This window comes from Caretta caretta, chromosome 2 (assembly GCF_965140235.1).
Source record: "Caretta caretta isolate rCarCar2 chromosome 2, rCarCar1.hap1, whole genome shotgun sequence".
NCBI lineage: Eukaryota > Metazoa > Chordata > Testudines > Cheloniidae > Caretta > Caretta caretta.
In genome coordinates this window covers 161,251,231-161,269,860 of record NC_134207.1, presented here as the reverse complement: position 1 = coordinate 161,269,860, position 18,630 = coordinate 161,251,231, and the positions used below count along the sequence as shown (strand labels likewise).

The following is an 18,630-nucleotide window of genomic DNA, read 5'->3' as shown; positions in this document are numbered from 1 at the left end:
TATTTGTTGTGCCATACAATTCCCATCAGTCATAAACACAGGATAACAAATGGTCTATTAGGACATACTTTATTTTATTGTCCCAGGGTAAGAAGTTATTATAAGCATGTTGCCTGATTCTTTATCTGCCACAATGTATATCCGGACACAACTAAAAAAAAAAGTATCTTTCTTTATACAATCATATCTCAACTGAATGATTAGTGGCATTGAAGAAAACATTTGCACACCCTTAAGTATGTTATTGCTTTTATAAAATGGTTATCTGCAAAAGTATTAAAAGAATAAATATTAATGACCCCACTATTTTCTTAAATGAGTCTGTCACTTGGTACTGATCTTTAGAGAGGGAATTTACTGATCTTTAACAGAAAGTTTGCTGGTTTATAAAGCGTTAATTTCTGTGTAGGAACAAATGAGAAGGACTGAGTCAGGGAGATAGAGGAAAGACGCAAAATTAAGACGTTCTGGAAAATATTTTTAATATCATCCTTTTCAGATTTGTGATTTTTTTTGCTGGTCTAAAAAGGGTTTTTATTTAGATTTGGGAAGGTTTTGTATAGAGAAGATAAGAAAATAATAATAAAAAAAACCAAAATGCTTTTGCAACTGTTTTGTTTTATGCCTTCATGGTTTTTAATTAATTAGCTCAGAAGTATTAGTGTCTGGAGGTGGAGTGAGAAATGAGCTATAAAAAGATAGATAAAAACATTTCTAGATGTGTTTTCCTCGCATCTTTTTTCCCCCCCAAGGCAACAAGGAGATCAATGCCTATTTGAGATGCAGAGAGTCAAAGAGACAGACAATAAGGGTAGAAATACTGAATTTCCCTTTCATTGTATTTCAGTGACTTTCTAAAGATAATTTTAAACATTTCTTGACTTTCAAAAGCATTAACAGAGGATTGTCATGCAATCAGCTAATTTCATGCTATTCTCCTACCCAGCAGCACTGAGAACGAGAAGGAGACCAACCCAAAGAGTGAGGCATAGAGCAGATAATTCTGAGAGCTGGCTCATCATACTCTTATAGCCAGAGCCCGAATTCTACCAATACCTATACATGTTAAGCGCACAAGTAGTCCTTTTGTAGTTAATGGGACTACTCTTCTGTTTAGAGTTAAGTATGCGCACAAGTGTTGGCGGCAGCAGGGTCTAATTCAGTTTAAGAAAACAACAGAAAAATTATGGAAATGATATAAAATCCATGAGATATTTTATCTTTTTTTCCTCCCCTCCTGAATTTTCCTGACTGCCAGTTCACACAGCACTCCCAGCCATTAGTCCTTTCCAGCCCAGTAATACTTGAAATAATGAGAAACAGTAGTCAGGAAAAAAAAAAGTTATATTAAAAGAACAGTCATGGTTACAAGGCGGATTACATCTCTGCCCCCTTTCTGGTCTCTGAGTGTACCCCTGAGATGTTGGGTGCTTTGCAATTCTCCCACTCTTATATTGTATCTTGAAACAACACCCAACTACGCCAACCACCTATAACTGGGCAGGTGCAACTGTACATCTGTCTCTTCCTCTTCTGGGAGCCTGTGACAAATACATTTACTAGCAAATGGAACAAAGCATTAGAGAAAATAATTTCAAAACAAACATGCATATTTAGCGCCATCTAGTCTTACACTGGGAAAGGACAGACCCAAATTACATTATTTTAGGAAGCCCAGGAGCTCTTGGGACCCCAGTCTCATCTCTGTTTTCCTTCCACAAAGAGTGGTCCCTGCCCCCAGACTGCTCCTCGTTCTCTTTTTCCTCATAGCCCCACCGTGCTGGTGTGTGAGCCCGAGCCTAACGAGCCTAATTACCATATTGCTTAATGGCCTTTTCCCCTCCCGTGCAGAAGGCCAAGGTGTGAAGTCTCTCTTTTGCCTCAGATTTTTCACCCCCCCCCCCCAGTCAGCCAGCCAGACCAGACTATCTAAGAGAGTGGCTCTCAACTGCAGCCCCCTGGGGGTCCCCAAGCAGGTTTCAGGGGGGCCACCAAAATAAACCAGAGTGTAGGGGCGGCATTACACTCCCTGGGGCCTGGGGCTGAAGCCAAAGCCCCACTGTTGGGGGCTGAAGCTGAAGCCCGAGCAATTTAGCTTCTCAGGGGCCCCTGTGGCTTGGAGCCCCAGACAGTTGCCCTGCTTGCTGCCCCCCAATGCTGGCCCTGGCATTTATATGCAGAAAAAGTTGTTGTGACACAGCTGGGCTGTGGAGTTTTTTTGACGTTGGAGGGCAGACCTCAGAAAGAAAAAAGTTAAGAACTTCTGATCAAAGAAGTCTAATACAGGTATGAGAGGATACAGACCTATTCAGGAAGGGAGATGGGCTTGAAACCTTGATAGGGCCCTTATAGAATTGCTGCCCACATAACTTGTCTTGCCACTTTGAAGGTCTGTTCTCCAGACTCCCAGCTCAGACTCCCAAATACATGGTGTTGAATTCCTTCCTGCCTGGCACACACAAAAAGAAATGCAGCTACTTTGTGAGGCCTGCTACTGAGTAGATGCCTTTTTCTTCTTTCCAGCCTCCACATGCTGTCTCTCTGCTGCACCATACTACTGAGAGGGAGCATATGCCTATGGATCTTGCAGGGCATAGTGAAAAATGATGATCCTTTTTGTGATTTCATTTTTTAGCTTGCCTTAGTCCTAAGTCTACAAGTCGAAATATGTTTCACTTGAACGTGGGAGAAACAACTAAGAACTAAAAACACAACCAGAAGCTACATAATGTCTAATGGTTATACATTTACCGCCTAGGGTATTTTTGTCCACCCAGTGTTTGGGGAGGAACAGATGTCTCACTTATGCCAGGAAGAGCAATTATAATGATCCAAAATGCTATGCTCCACACATACATGGCACCTTGCTGCAGGGCAGACAAAGTCCAGGGAGCAAAGAGTCTCATACGTTTGTTTATAGCAATTTTTTCTTCATTTAGCTAGAGTATATTTAAACTCTTTATTATACACTTCACAGAATTTCAGCAAAACAACCCAACCAAATAAAATACAATCTGCCTGTATTTAGCCACATATCTGGCTTTCTGGAATTAGTTACTGTTTGAATACCCTGGGGCACCAGCAGATGGAAGGTCTGATAAAAGCTGTTTCACCGATTCCATGTCCAAGAAGATATAGGTTTTATTGTGTATGCATACAGCTTCACTGGATATAAAACTGGGAATTTTAGACTCTACAAAGGCATTTTTAAGCTCCACCAATTCGTTCTCTCCCTCTCTCATGTCTTCAGTCTGCTTAAATCTGAATGTGTGATTACCATCTGCCTTTGGAATTCAGTGTCTTTGGCTAAAATACCTAAAGAATCCATTCTCCCACAAGAAAGGGCTATGGGAAGATCCTGAGAGATAGTTTCAGGTGGTCATTGTATAACATTTATCAATGTGCACAGTGGGCCAAGTAGAACTGCTCTACATGGGTGTTACTCAGTTGAAATCAACTGAATTGCACCTGCTTTCTCCAGGGCAAAATCAGTCCCAGCAGTTTTCTAATAAGGAATCAGGTTGCAAAGTATCCAGGCTTTGTGGGCTTTAGAACTCTCAGTGTAGAATCTTGTTTTGTTTGAGGAGCTAGAAGGAAAAATGTTGTGAACCATACAGATACCTTGGCAGCTATGTCTTTGCTGCAGTTAACCTAGGTGATGGGCACCTGGGTCTGAACACTCAAGTTAGCCTAGCCTAGGTGTGAGCATCCCCACAGGAAAGCTCCCTCCACATTACTGCGCCTTCTCTGTTACTGCACTCACCAGCACTTGTCTGGGGCCATATCACAGGGCACTTTGAGCTGAGCTGCTCCAGGATTCTCTCCAGTCAACTGTGTCAATTGCAGTAGAACTTGTCTGTCCTTCAGAGGGAATTGTGGGAAGGGCACTGCAGCATACAATTGAATTTGCATATGTCCTCACTGTAAACTGGTCAGGCCCAAACCTGGGTAAAAGTGGAACCACATCCCCAGCTGGTTCAGCTAACCAGGCTTAAAGCACCTCCAAACCCAGGTCAGAGATTTTCTGTGTGGATGGTAGGAGGAAGTTGGGCTAAAATGCAAATAAGAGCCCCGGTTAAATGTGCAGTGAAGACACATCCTCAGTTATAGAAGGATATCAAGGTTACAGCTGGTTGAATATAAAAACAGAATCATCAGGATGTGCACATGACTAAGCTGAGTAACTGTGTGATCTCATTCATGAAGATGTTTACACCTCAAACATTTCATGGATTTTAGCATAATGTTTATTTGTTCAAAACTTATACTGGAAAATGGTGCATTTGCTATTCCCTAGTTTCAAAAATTTCACTCATCCCACCAGGGAGCAGGCATGATACCAAGTGACTTTGGTAACCAAACATGCACTACAAATGCTGAAAAGCGAATAGAGTTAACAGTTTGCTAAGAATCGGCAGGCTGAAAAGCATTCACCCCACGTGTTCACTGAATAATGAATATTTTCCAAGAAATCAGGATGGGTTTGTGATGCTGATACCAGCTCTGATCAAAACTGTAGGTTCAGCTGAAAACTGACAAACTCACAGCTAGAAGCCAGACCAATTCACTTGTGTATTAGTACAGATCAAACTGATTGTTAAATGTATAATGATGTATTTGGCGTTTAAACTTCATGAAAACTAATGGGATGCTGTATGCACTGTTTTCACTTATCTGTATTTTGTTATAATGCAACAGCAAACATTTACATTGTATATACCCCTGTAACTAAATAACCCATCAAAGGAGAAAGAAGCCTCATGTAAGGCAAATGAACTTTAACAGGAAAGTGCTAATTCTTTCACATTTGAAGACAAGTGGTCATTGTGTGTGATGATCAGAGATCAAAGACTCCAAATGCCAATCTAAGAAAGAGCTCATGTGGGTGCTGACCCTGTCAGCTTGTTTTCTGAGAGAAGAAGCAGCATAAGTATGGATTCAGGGAAAGATCTTGCATCTCTGGACTGTTTGGATTCTTACAGAACAGAATAACTAACAAGAAGACGGAGATCCCCAGAATTATTCTGGGTAGCCCTGAGAGACTTTCGGGAAACTGGCAGATTATTACATCTCTGCGACCATTTGGAATCATATACTGTGACTCACCCGTACATATATTTTACCTGCTTTAACTCTCAATAACTCATTTTTTTTAGCTAATAAACCTTTAGTTAGTTAATTATAGGATTGGCTACAGGCATTGTCTCTGGGGTAAGACCTAGGATACCAGTTGATCTGGGGTAAGTGACTGGTCTCTTGGGACTTGGAAGCAATCTGAAAATTGTGTGATTTTTGGTGTAAGTAACCATTTATAGAGTTAGACTCAGACTCTAAGGTCAGAAGGGACCATCATGATCATCTAGTCTGACCACTTGCACATTGGAGGCCACAGAACCTCACCCACCCACTCCTGTAATCGACCCCTAACCTCTGGCTGAATTATTGAAGTCCTCAATGATTTAAAGAATTCAAATTACAGGGAATCCAGCATTTACACTAGTTTAAACCTGCAAGTGACTCATGCTGCAGAGGAAGGTGAAAACCCCCCCAGCATAGGTGCCGACTTATTTTTCTCCAGAGGTGCTCCGCCCTGAGACCCTGCCCCCACTCCGCACCTTCCCCCAAAGCCCTGCTCTTGCGCCACTTCTTCCTGCCCCTGCTCTGCTCCCTCTCCCAAAGCCTGCACCTACCCACCTCTCACTACTCTCCACCATCCCCAAGCGTTTCTTCCAGCTGCCAAAGAGCTGATCGGTGCAGTGCCAAACAGCTGTGGCTGGTGAGCATCCATTTTTTCCATGGATGTTTGAGCCAGGAGCACCCACAGAATTGGCACCTATGCCCCCCAAGTCCCCTGCCAATCTGACTTGGGGGAAAAATCCTCCCCAACCCCAAATATGGCAATCAGTTAAACCCTGAGCATGTAGGCAAGACCCACCAGCCAGACACTTTGGAAAGAATTCTCTCTAGTAACTCAGAGCCCTCCCCATATATTGTCCCATCACCAGTCATTGGAGATATTTGCTGCTGGCACTTGAAGATCAGCTACATGCCATTGTAGGAAGTCTCATCATACCATCCCCTCCATAAAAGTATCAAGCTCAGTCTTGAAGCCAGTTAGGTTTTTTGCCCTCACTGCTTCCCTTGGAAGGCCATTCCAGAACTTCACCCCTATGATGGTTAGAAACCTTAGTCTAATTTCAAGGCTAGACTTGTTGATGGTCAGTTTGTACCCATTTGTTCTTATGTCCACATTGGTGCTTAATGTAAGGGGACTGTTGCCCCCTTACTAACATTCAGTGGGGGTGTTTTAGTTGCTAGCTCCCAGTACTAAAAGGGGGAAGGGTTGATAGGGAATCAGGACTCTGAGACTGCCCGTCCCTAGAAGCAATGGGGAAAGGCCAATGCTCCAGGTCAGCCTGAATGACAGGGCGGGCAGGCTAACCAGCGAGTCAGGAGGCCAGGGAGGTCCCGTCCTCTGTGTGAGCTGGAATTGCCTGGGTCGGACAGAGTGGGGCCAAGCTAACGAGAAAGCAGGGGCCCAAGCTGAGCTGGGGAGCAGAGCTGTGCTGGATCCAGAGGGACCAGAAAAGCAGCCCAGAGAGAGCAGACCCTGTCCTGGGAGTAGAGCTTCAGCCCCAAAGCCAGAGGCACAGCCCAGAGACAGCAGACTTGCCCTGGGAGGAGAGCTGCAGCAAACAGAGCCAGAGGGGCCAGAAAAGCAGCCCACGAAGCAGGTCAGTGCTGGGAGCAGAGTCACAGAAGCAGCCTGCAGAGCAGACCTGTCCTGGGAGCAGAGCTGCAGCAACCAGAGCCAAAGGGGCCAGAGAAGCAGCCCAGGGAGCTGGAGGCAGAGCAGCAGCTGTGCTGAGGTAGAGTGGAGCTGGAGCTGGGACTGGAGCAGTCCAGAGCCGGGTGTCATGAGCAGCTGGACAGAGCGAAGGGGGACCCTGGGCAGTGGGCCCAGCGCAGGGAGACGCCTCAGCCAGGAGGCTCTGCAGGCCAGACTCGTGGGGGGGATTGGTAACCCTGACAGGGAGGGGGCAACGCTGGGAAGAAGGGCCCTGCCACCTAGAGCTTGCGAGCATGTGGCCACCACCAGAGCGAGTGTCCAACCCACAGCATCCCTGAAGCACAGCCAGGGCCTGAGAAGAAGGCCTGGGACTTACAAGGAACAGACTATGAACTGCCCTGACATTCCAGAGACACAGTTTGTGATGTTCCCTGCCACGGAGCAGGGTGATGTGTTTCCTTTAACCTTTCCCATTTTTCCTTACTCTTTTTTAAATTAATTGTTGATTAAATAACTTACAATTTAAAGCAAATGCATGTAATGGTCAGTGGGTCAGAGAAGTGCCTTGTGCAGAGAGAGTACCCCGGAGTGGGGACACCTTAGCCCCTGTCCTAGGTGACCACAGCAGGGTTGGGGGGGTTGAGCTCCCCAGGAATCCTGGGCCCAGCCTTGTTGGGGTTACGAGGACTCTGCCAGACAGGAGAGTTAAAGGGGAGTCCTCAAGGGCAGGGAGGCCTCTGGGTAAAGGAAGTGGGAGCAAGGACTCAGATCCTTTCGCTAGCCTACTTCACAGGGTAGTGCAGAAGCCAGGAAAGTTCCTCACAATAGCGGAACTATTCCCCCACTAACATTAACTTAAATAGCTCCTCTTCCTCCCTGGTATTTCAAGTCCAGTTTACTTGAGTGGCAAGATAGACTGGAGAGTCTAAGGGGACTTTTTGTGACTCCATGGTGAGACTGTTATACAGTGACCCAGAAGTTCACATTTATTACTGACTTGTAAAATCTAATTATAGAACATAACACCAGTTTGAGGTAGCTGCCCTGTTTTTGATAGTCTGCCCTGAGGTAGGCAGTCATGGTCGTGAACCACTCCAGACAACACGACAGCGTTCACAAGCTATTTGCCAACTTTATAAAAACCAAACAAAGGGCTACATTCACAAAGAATCATTCAATGAGCTCTAATTATGACCAAATGGCATTAGAGCCACAAAATATTCAGAACCCCCTACAGCAGGACACTCGTATAAGAGTTCATTTGTTAAAGTCCACTCTGAGAAGTTGAGAAGCCAGGATCTCAGGTCAGTCTGTGAACACTTTGCCTGAAGATGTAATACCTTAATACACTTGCTAATTTTGTGTGGGATAAATCTGGCTAAATCAGTCTCTCCTGCTTCCATCTCTTGTTGAATTAATTTCCCTTAATAACGAAATAATCTAATCTGATTAATCTAATTAATCTAATATGATTAAAAGAATAATTTTTATTTCTTAATGTATCTACTAAAAGGCACCTATGCATAGTGAATTATTTTAAAAAGGTGTCTCAGACAAACTTCAGTAAAAATGCATGCCCATCTTCTCAATCCCTCCCACCAAGTCACATGACAATTATTCCAAACCCCAGACTCCTCCCAACCTCCCTGCCCCAACCCAGATGGGTTTCTCCACCACATATTAGCTGGAGCTCTCTCCTTCACCTAATGTATGTGCAACCACTAGGGACTAGGTGGGGGACCAATGTTGGATGTTGTCAAGTTCAGAAGTTCCCTCGAAACTCAGGACCCAGATGCTGGAAACCAGTTATGTGGTGACTTTATTTTTGCTTTTCAGACTGATATTACTAACCCATAGAAGCTCAGGAAAACTCAGCTTTTAAGTGTCTTGTGAGCATAAGGCAGGGGAAAAAAAATTACAAGACAGATGTTTACCCTCAGTCGGAGCGTTCCTGAAAAACTGCTGCTCCCTTTGCTTCCAGACCCCCTCCCTTCAGTAATTGCATTTTTTATTATGTACACTTAACTTGTCTATAGACTGTACTGTTTGGCCGTTTCATTATAACCAGCCTATTTTGCATCAAACCACAGCTGTAACAGCTGGTCATTCTAGAGCCAACCCAGAGATGCTGCACACAAGTAGCACACAGAGCCTTGGCATTTGAGATACCCAAATCAAGTTCAATAATAACGTGAACCTTGTGTTGATAAGATGCCAAAGAGGGTCCCATCTGATTCCTACTGGTCCAGAATCGCAGCAAACCTTATGTCCATGCCTGTAACAATACAAAAGCAGCGTGTTCCAACTTGTAATGTGCAAATATAACAAACTATTTTAAGTAAAAATATCTAATAGCATATTTCATGCATCCTAAAAATTACCATTTAATTTTTAAGGTTGCCACCTGTTTCTAGATACTAAGTTTTATTCCTGTCAATGGTTTGCAACACCTTCCTGAAATTATACATGTACAGAAAAATGGTGGTTACAAAATCAAGTACTCAAAGGATTAGGAAATTCCAGATTTAAGGTTGGCCATGCAACCTTAATTCAGCTCCTCTTGTGCATATGCATTATGATACAGCCTTCAATTATATGATCACATACAATTTCCAAAGGACTCTTGTATCAGTGTACAATATGTACAGAGATCAATTCTCAGTGTCCCTCCGACCCAACATAAGCTGACTCCATCTCCTCCATTCACTTCAGTCCCAATCTCCCCTCTGTGCCTTCCAGTCCCAGCCTCCTTGCCCCGCTAGTCCCAGCCAGACCTACCCACAGTCTTTCTTCCCAGTTCCTCTCTTTTCCCCTCCCACTCCTACCCTCTCTCGGTGCCAACCTCAACAGGATCCTCCTCCAAGTCTACTCCTTTTCCTTGCCTCCAGCCCCACTCTTGCTCCCTCTGTATTTTACCCAGGTAGCTTCCTCCTCCATGCTGCCGGGTGCCAGCAAGGAGGTCATTGACAGCACACTAGAGACAGATGCATGCACAGTCTGTTTACATTTAGAAGTTGTGAAGGTCTGGAGCATGCCCTGTGCAGGCCGAATCTTCAGGCAATTAAGCTGATAAACTCTAAGAAGTCTCAGCTGAACATGTGGGTGAATGAGATTTTTCAAAGATTTATAGCTTGGATAAATTTGAGCAGATTTTCATAGGAAGAGCAAAAGGCACATCTTTGATAACAAAGGCAGTCTCCTGCCATATTTTAAGTTCCTGCTCCAAAGCATGGGGGCTCTAGAACTTCTCAAAGAAGACTGCCAAAATTGTTTTTGAATGCCAAAAATATGTGTTTCCCTAGCCTGGTTCTCAGAAACGTTGAATTTCCCCTAACAATTCAGTTTGATGCAGACCCTTGGCATGGAAAATTTCAGCCTAAACAGTTAAAGTTTGGCAAAGGTATAAGCCACTGAAAACAGGGTCTCACAATGGGAAGTGCCAGGTAACTTAATAGATTGTGATTACTCAACACCATGGGCTGAAATGTCAGCATGCAGGGAGAATATCCACCTCAACATTTCCTTTATATCAGACAGACATCACCAATTCCAGTGGCTGGGAGGCATCAACATCTGGATGAAGAATGATTGCTTGAAGCTGAACAAAATGGAGTGCTACTGATTGCTTCCTCCATTTTCCTCTCCAGAAAGAGTGTTTGCCTCTCAGCTATCAAGACTGTTACTTTCTGGGACCTTCACAACTACTGGAAACCCAGACAGCTGCAGCTGCTAGAAATGCCCTCTTCCATCTTTGGCTGTCCAGAAGACTATGCCCTGTTCAAATCAGACTCTGAACTGGCCATGGTGATCCACATACGTGACCTATAGGCTTGGTTATTTTGTAGTTCTCTGTTCCTAGGGAGCAAAGCCAGAGCCTGTGGAAGTTTCCAGCTAGCTGAGAATGTAGCCACCTGCATGCTCAACAATGCTTGCCACAAACAGCACCTACCCCAGTGCACTGTTCACTCCACTGGCTTCCCCGCTGTAAAGTCAAGTAAAATCTCTTATGATTTTCAAAGCCATCCAAAACATCAGCACTTGGCACTTGAGGGACTCTCTCTCTCTCTCTGTCCCCCTGCCCCCAAGACCACGATCTCCCACAACAGTTGTGTTCCAGTGGAACGTTGTGACTGTCATCTTCTAGGGTAGGTCACATAATTACAGAAAACAGCTTTCCCAGTGGCAGGCTCCTATCATTGGAACTCACTTCTGGCAATGAAATTCTCTTATCTGTATGTCTTTAAAAAAAGTCTCTGATTAATATGGGAAAGAAGGAGAAAAAAATAGCCATCTTTGGAATGCATAATATGGAATTCTGTCTGAGACGTATAAACTAACGCTTCCTATTAATGTTGTCATTTTCCACATTGCAAGTTTTGCTCTGCTATGTTTCCAGTGGTGATGAAGCTAATTTAGCTAATTGTTTTACTTCTCTAAGTATCAGGCTCATGATTTAGATCAACAAGAAATGTGCCCAGTTCTGGAAATACTGGACCAAATCCACAGTTTCCACAGTATGCATCCGATGAAGTGAGCTGTAGCTCACGAAAGCTTAAGCTCAAATAAATTGGTTAGTCTCTAAGGTGCCACAAGTACTCCTTTTCTTTTTGGACCAAATCCTGTAATCCTTATTATTTAAGCAGAGCTCCCACTGATTTTAAAGAGGAGTAGGGTCTCAAACATTAACACAAACGACAGTGCAAATTGTACACCATTAACGTTACCACTACCAGCCTTAACAAAACAAAACTCAAGGGCTTGTCCACGCAAGGAAATGGCCTGGAATAGCTATTTAATACTTGCTCCCTGTATGGACACACCATCTGCCTTTTTTGTGGATTAAGATAAACTGCAAAAAGGTTGTCTTAGTGTGAAATAAGTGTCCAAATGGAAAGTTAGTGTTTTAAAATTCACACCCTCGCTTATTTCACAATAGCTTCCCCCTGTTCACAAGCCTTCAAAGCTAGCAGTTCTGCCTGCTTATGTTCAGCCAGCCCAGTCTTGCAGGGATTTGGCAGTGATGAGCTAACAGATGGTAATTCAACAGTGCTTTTCAGCAGAGGTCATTAATAATATCAAGCTCCTTTAATACTTCAATTATAGTTGTCCCTTTGAAAGAGCTGCTTACATTCACACATCTCCCACAATCAAGAAGCAGTAGATTTGAGCCATTCCTGCTCTCATAACTCAGTCCTTCCAAGAGTGGGGGACTCTCTGGAGAAATGACTCTACTGTTCGCCTATCCACACAGCAGGCTGAACAAAAGTCCCCAAAACTGACAGAAAGGGGGAGAAGTGTCAGGACACTTAAGATGGGCCCAAATTAGATACGCAAGATCAGTACCTCTTCCAGTGCTTGCCTTGGTATTCCTGTAGGGTTTTCAGATAAGCTTGTTATTTTTGTTTATCCATCCATGCCCGTAATAAAATAATAATTTGCAGAACAGCCTTCCATATGACGTTCTCACGGCACTTTATGAATGCTAAGACTCACAAAGGTTTGGAGCGAGGAAGGTAAACATTCACATTAGGGCCGACTGAGAAGTTTTCAACTGAACCGTTTTTTGCTGAAGAATTCAGTTTCTTCTAAATCAAAATGTTGTATGACAAGGTGTCAATTTCAACAAAATTTTCCAATGAGAAAAGTTGAAAGACTTTGTTTCAGTTCATTTCTTTATTATTTTTATATATATATTAAAATATTAATTTTATATTCATTTACATTATATAAATATAATGTTTATATATCTTAAATATGAAGTCTAAACAAAACATTTCAATGGTCCCTAATCAAAATTTTTCAGAATTTTCAGAAATTTCCAAATTTCCACTTTTTGTTCTGAATCAAACAAATATTTTCTATCTGAAATGTTAGCACTTACCCCAGAGAATGGGAATTCCCATTCCCAACCAGCTCTACTCTACATTTTGCAATGGGTAAATTAAGGCACAGATAGGTTTAGTTTTTTAAATGTATCCACTCATTTTCAGTGTCTTCATTTTTGGTTATCGAAGATGAGAAATTTTGGGCTAGATCATGCTAGATGAGCAGCTTTGATTTCAGATTCTCAGACCCTCTGTGCCTCTAGTTGGGCAACCAAAAATCAAAGCACTCAAATTTAGTGGGAGGTTTTGAAAGTATTGGGTGTGTGAATTTGGGCAAATCACACGGAGAATGTGACAGAGCTGGGAATATAATCCAGACCCCAGGTGCCAAATAGTGCTTTAGCCAGAAAACCATCCTTCCCCACTCAAAAGCCTTTTCTTGTTCTCTCGTTTATAGAACTTGTGTCGTCTCCAACCTTATCAGCTGCTGCGAAGATTAGCTACCCAAAGATTAGATTCAAAATCTTCAGCTCCCTGGATGTTAGTCGGTAATTTAAGAAAAAGAAAAAAAGTTATATTTTAAAAATTTGTTTCAAAGGGATAAATGAAATTTCCAGATTTGTTGGATTTGAAGTGAGTGAATGTTTATAGCTGTGTTTAACCCCTTTGAAAAAGGTGACAAATCTATTGCATGGGTGCTACCAGACCACACTACATAATGCATACAAACGGTATGATGGATTTGCATCAATGCATTTCTCAGCTAAACCGACTTCTGCTTAGATGTTAAGCAGGGAAAACAACAACATTGTTTAAACATTTCTTATTGGTTTTAACCACACATTCCTATTTATACTGATGAATAATGACAGTGGGAGTTGTTTCAAATCCTTTTTACTGATAACTTTCCACCCATGAAAGGAGGGTCATAATCTTTAATTTATCACAGTGCCCGACAGGGTTTTGGTGGCGGGGGTGAGAAGGTCTTTGACTAACTATCCAATAATCTTAAAAAATTGAATACTGTATTATCAAAATTTGTATTTGCTCTCCAGTAGAGCTGGATGGGTGGCATGGGGTCCGTGGGGTGCAACCTGGACTGTGGGACCACTGAGCCCTCTGTCCCACCAACCTGGGCTGCCTCTTACATGGTGATGCTGATGTCAAGCTACAAACCTCTGATAGGTACTGCACTTACACACACATCCACAGGCAGGGACACACCCAACTGAGTTACATGAATGATCAGCCACTCATGAACCATCAATAAAGATGCTCCAGACTATTCCCCACAACTCTCCAGCCTTGCACCCCAGAACTGTACTGTCTTTCAGAAGCCTGGCCAGTGTAAACTCATTACCTATGACAGGTTTTAGAGTAACAGCCGTGTTAGTCTGTATTCGCAAAAAGAAAAGGAGTACTTGTGGCACCTTAGAGACTAACCAATTTATTTGAGCATAAGCTTTCGTGAGCTACAGCTCACTCGCATCCGATGAAGTGAGCTGTAGCTCACGAAAGCTTATGCTCAAATAAATTGGTTAGTCTCTAAGGTGCCACAAGTACTCCTTTTCTTTTTACTCATTACCTAGTTCACCACTTTGACAAAAGGGTAGTGGATATGCAACATCTCTTGTTAACCTGAGCTGAGATTTCCCAAACACTTCGACCAAAACACACTCTTTTAGGTAAAACAGATTTATTAACACCAGAAAAATAGATTGTGATTAGAAGTGCTAGCCATAAATGTCAGAGATAGTTACCTTAAGCAAATAAAAAGTAAACAAGCTTTCTAAATCCTAAACTTTGATTCAACTCTTGCTTAGACTAAAACAGCTTTTGTCACCCTGACAGACATTACAAGAAGGTTACAGTTCCTCAATACACAGATTCCCTTCTGGCCTGGGACCAAATTCTCTTCAAAGTCCTCCAGACATTCTTCCAGGTGTTGAGTTGGAGGTGAGTGGGGGGAGAGGCCAAGTGATGATGTCACTTCCACTCTTTTATATTTTCTTCCAGCTTACTGGAAAGATCCTTGCTGTGATGTGGGGATCAGAGAGTCCCCATTGATCAAGCAGTCTCCACTGCATACCTGCCTTCTCTAAGGAGTCTCTGGGATAGTGGATTCTTTTCTTGATGGGTGTTGATGAGCCATTAGCACTGTCTGGCTATTGATGGTGACTCCTTTGTTGTAACGAAGGCTGGTTGTGGGTGTTCCCAACCTCACAACATATTTCAGTAGCAATACTTCATAACTTCACATACAATGATACCACATACAATCCAAAAAGATATTAATGTTCAACAGGTCAAGACTTTTAAAATGATACCTCACAAGGTACACTTGTACAAAACATATATCACCATGGTGAATATGGGGGTTCCACAGTGGTACTTTGATGTACAGTGTGTCACACTGGGAAATGTTTTTTTTCCTGTTGAGTGAAAACTTGAGATATCAAAGATTTTCCTGTAACGTGTCTGGATAAAACAGACCTTTCAAATTAACACCCACACACAACCTGCCTGGTGGTTAGGGCATCCACCTGTTGGATGGGATACCTGGAGGAGTCAAGTCCCTGCTCTGAATCTCTCTCTGGTTTTGATCAGAAATTCCCTCCTGGACTTGAGAAACCTTTCCAAAACATTCCTGAAAGTGATGTGTTCTCACAAAAAGTTTCAGTTTTGACAAAAGGGCATTTTTGATGAAAAACCATTTCATTGAAAAATTGCCAATCAGCTGTAGTATTCCATATGATTGACTGACTTACTACTACATGAGAGACCTTACCAGACTCCCATTTATCTGAAGAAAACCCAAGAACTTAATTTGATACAGATAAACAGGCATCTACTATAAATGAAAAAGATTCAGTTAGCTCAGAAAAGAAAAAAAAAGATGATTATTCTGTTCCCTTCCCTAATACTAGCTGTTATGTCCAATTCTTTTTTCTTCAGAAAGTTTTGGTTTTAGAAGTTACAGCTACTAAGGCCCTGATACTGCAATCTCATAGGGCATATGCTGAAATTTATGCTCATGAATAGTCCTGTTAACTATGGGTACATCTACTCAGCAGCTGGGAGGTGTAATTCCCATACATGGGCTAGCTGTGCTCAAGGTAGCACATAAGAGTCACTTTGTGGTTGTAGTGGCAGGGGCTAGCTGCCCAAGTACAGTGCCGCCCGACCCTCTGGGTACGTACTCAGGTGTCTAGCTCAAGCTGTCACCATGGCCACACTGCTATTTTAGCATGCTAGCTTGAGCAGAGCTAGTGAGTTTATGTCTACTCATGCTGGGAATTACAGTTCCCAGCTGCTGTGTAGACATACCCTGTCTCTTTTGAACACACTCCCTTCTCTACACCGATGTCGGAACATTTTTTAAAGAAGAGTATAAGATTTGTCTCCAACTCTTTCCCATCGATTTCTCTTTTCTATGAAAAATTGCTTGACACTTTGGTGAAAATGAAAACTTGTTCAGTTCTCACCCTTACCTTTTCAGCTGGCCCCTCCACTTTACTCAGTTAAAAACGTCTTCACAAATAAAATACCTTTTTAAAAAAAAGATGACCCCACTAGTCCCTATTACTGCCAGGATCGAAGGTTATTTCCAGTATTAAAGATCATATTTATCCTCTTAACTATTTATAAACTCCCTCTCACCTGTTTACTCTGCAGTGCTGCTTCTTGGCTTGACCTTGCACAGCACGGGTGTAAAGTGCTGTGTGTTTAATTGAAAGGTAAAAAGAAGGAGAGGAACCAATATTGCCTTAATGAGCAATGGGAATGTTTAGCTAAATTTCTCCTTAGCAAGGAAGCTATTTAAAGCTATGCCTCCTCTTGCACTCTTGTGGGGGACAGACCTCAATATTGATGCAAAAATTAATGAAAGTTGTAACATTTTTGTAATGTTGGTCAATACAAACTTGTGTGCCCTTTTACAGAATATTAAAATATACCTACAAGTATGTTATTGCCAGGATGCTTGAAAACAACATCTGTGTAAGGGTTAGTTATATTATAATATGTTCAAGCAAATTAAAGAAATTACAGAAGGCTTCTGCTTTCTGCAGGGATGAAAGTAAGTCTAGGGACTTACTGGTACGGGGCTGGGGAGGTCAGCGCCAGCCCCGACCCACCCTGTACCAGCAAGTGCCTCCTTCCCCCTCCCCAGGGTAACACCGGCAGCCAGGGGTTCTGGCACCAGTTTAAAAGGGCCCTGGGAGGTAGCGGCGGCCAGAGCCCTGGGCCCTTTAAATCGTCCCCAGAGCCCCGCCGCCGCTTCCCCGGGGCTCCAGCAGCAGGACTCCGGGGACAGGGCTCCGGCCGCCGCTACCGCCCCAGGCCCTTTAAATCACCACCCCAGCCCCGCTGCCTCTACCCCAGGGCTCTGACAGCGGGGCTCTGGCAGCAATTTAAAGGGCCGGGGGCTCCAGCCGCTGCTGGGAGTCGCAGGCCCTTTAAATTGCACCTGGGGAAGCCGATCCACCCTGATACGGCACACCAGCTCTTGCCGGTGTGCTGTACCGGGGCGTACCGGCTTATTTTTACCTCTGGCTTTCGGTCATCCAGAAACTGGCTAAGGCTCAGAAAGATAATACCTCCTTGACCATAAAATGGTTTATGACCCCCATGAGTGTTTACACAGACTTTTCAAAAGCAGCTTTCCTAACTTTACTTTGCCTTAACTTTTATACTATGCTTATTGGAATTTGTGCTTTGTACAAAAAATACTTAATAGACGTTTAATTGCTACCACAGATTGGAACTCTAAGAAGCTTGGGTCAAGAAACAAACAAACCAAAAGAGTGTCCTATCTACAGGGCCATCCTTAGGACTGATGGGGCACTTAGAGGAGAGGAAAGTGATCAGGAACAGTCAGCATGGATTCACCAAGGGCAAGTCATGCCTGACTAATCTAATTGCCTTCTATGATGAGATAACTGGCTCTGTGGATGAAGGGAAAGCAGTGGACGTGTTGTTCCTTGACTTTAGCAAAGCTTTTGACACGGTCTCCCACAGTATTCTTGCCAGCAAGTTAAAGAAGTATGGGCTGGATGAATGGACTATAAGGTGGATAGAAAGCTGGCTAGATTGTCAGGCTCAATGGGTAGTGATCAATGGCTCCATGTCTAGTTGGCAGCCGGTATCAAGTGGAGTGCCCCAAGGGTCAGTCCTGGAGCTGGTTTTGTTCAATATCTTCATAAATGATCTGGAGGATGGTGTGGATTGCACCCTCAGCAAGTTTGCAGATGACACTAAACTGGGAGGAGACGTAGATACGCTGGAGGGTAGGGATAGGATACAGAGGGACCTAGACAAATTGGAGGATTGGGCCAAAAGAAATCTGATGAGGTTCAACAAGGACAAGTGCAGAGTCCTGCACTTAGGACGGAAGAATCCCATGCACTGCTACAGACTAGGGACCGAATGGCTAAGCAGCAGTTCTGCACAAGAGGACCTAGGGGTTACAGTGGACGAGAAGCTGGATATGAGTCAACAGCGTGCCCTTGTTGCCAAGAAGGCCAATGGCATTTTGGGATGCATAAGTAGGGGCATTGCCAGCAGATCAAGGGAAGTGATCATTCCCCCCTATTCGACACTGGTGAGGCCTCATCTGGAGTACTATGTCCAGTTTTGGGCCCAACACTACAAGAAGGATGTGGAAAAATTGGAAAGATTCCAGCGGAGGGCAACAAAAATGATTAGGGGACTGGAACACATGACTTATGAGGAGAGGCTGAGGCAACTGGGGATGTTTAGTCTACAGAATAGAAGAATGAGGGGGGATTTGATAGCTGCTTTCAACTACCTGAAAGGGGGTTCCAAAGAGGATGGCTCTAGACTGTTCTCAGTGGTAGCAGGTGACAGAACAAGGAGTAATGGTCTCAAGTTGCAGTGGGGGAGATTTAGGTTGGATATCAGGAAAAAAATTTTCACTAGGAGGGTGGTGAAACACTGGAATGCGTTACCTAGGGAGGTGGTGGAATCTCCTTCCTTAGAAGTTTTTAAGGCCAG

At 43.5% G+C, this 18,630-nt stretch overlaps 1 long non-coding RNA gene across 1 annotated transcript in view; it reads right to left on the bottom strand.

The window, feature by feature from the left end:
- Positions 1-18,630, bottom strand: part of LOC125631890 (uncharacterized) — a 442,082-nt gene that overhangs the window by 356,500 nt on the left and 66,952 nt on the right. Inside the window, exon 2 of the long non-coding RNA XR_012667122.1 lies at positions 8,988-9,065. This is a non-coding gene — a long non-coding RNA (uncharacterized LOC125631890). The remainder of the gene's footprint in view (positions 1-8,987; positions 9,066-18,630) is intronic.